We start from the raw sequence: 1,234 nt of genomic DNA, 5'->3' as shown, positions 1-1,234 counted from the left end.
CTCCTTTGGATGCATTCAAGGACTTTCACATCCTTCTTAAACTGTGTGGCCCAGCACTGTACACAGTGCTCAAGGTGAGGCTGCACCAGTGCTGAGTGCAGCAGATAATCACCTCTTTTGACTGGCTGGTGACACTGTGTTTGATGCACCCCTGGATGAGATTTGCCCTCCTGGCTGCCAGGGCACACAGCTGTCTCCCATTGAGCCTGCTGTCAGCCAGCACCCCCAGGTCCCTTTCTGCAGGGTAGGTCTCCAACCTCTCCTCTCCCAGTCTATACTTGTGGCCAGTGTTATTCCATCCCAGCTGCAGAACCCAGCATTTGGACTTGTTAAATTTCATCCCATTAGTCTTTCCTGAATGCTTCAATCTACTTAGATCGCTTTGCAAGGCCTCTTGTCTCTCAAGAGAGTCAACAGCACCTCCCGGTTTGATGTTGTCAACAGGCTTCCTAATGTTGCATTCAACTACTGCATCCAGATCACTGATAAACCTGTTGAACAGAACTGCCCTAGAACTCAGCTCTGAGAAACACCACTTGTGACTGGTCACCAGCCAGATGTAGCCCCATTCACTTACAATGCTTTGCGCTCTGCCCTTTAGCCAGTTCTTCACCCAGCACATTGTGTACTTGCTTATCCCACAGTTGCACAACATGACCAGAAACATAATGCAAGGGACAGTACCAAAAGCCTTACTAAAATTAAAAAAACCTACCTCCACCACCTTCCCTTCATCTGCTAGATGAAGCGACCTTATCGTAGAAGGATTTCAAATTAGTTAAACGTGACTTTTCCTCTGTGAACTCATGTTGACTATGCCTGATAGCATTGTCCTTGAAACACCTTTCAAATAGCACTCAGTATGATCTTCATAGGTATCTGCAGTCAGAAGGTGTGCCTTCTGGATTCATCTAGGAATGTAGAATTGTGGCATATCTTTTGCCTATGCTGCTGCCTCCTCCAGCACATATCAGATACTGCAAAGGATGAAGTTATTCACAGGCACTGGACAGAAACATGTTTTTTATAGTTGCAGACTTCCAAAGGTCCAGTGTGTACTTTACATCCTGAAAGCTTCCTTTTTTTTTCTTGCAAATTTCCTTCACTTTTCAGAAGAAATCAAAGACACAAAACACACACTGAAAGCATCAGATACACTGTAAACAGGTTTGCAAGTAAAGCAAGTTATTGTTTTATTCATGAACATCAATTGTAAATATTTGCGGCCTCCAAG

This window comes from Strigops habroptila, chromosome Z, assembly GCF_004027225.2.
Source record: "Strigops habroptila isolate Jane chromosome Z, bStrHab1.2.pri, whole genome shotgun sequence".
Taxonomy (NCBI): domain Eukaryota; kingdom Metazoa; phylum Chordata; class Aves; order Psittaciformes; family Psittacidae; genus Strigops; species Strigops habroptila.
This window is presented reverse-complemented; position numbering follows the sequence as displayed.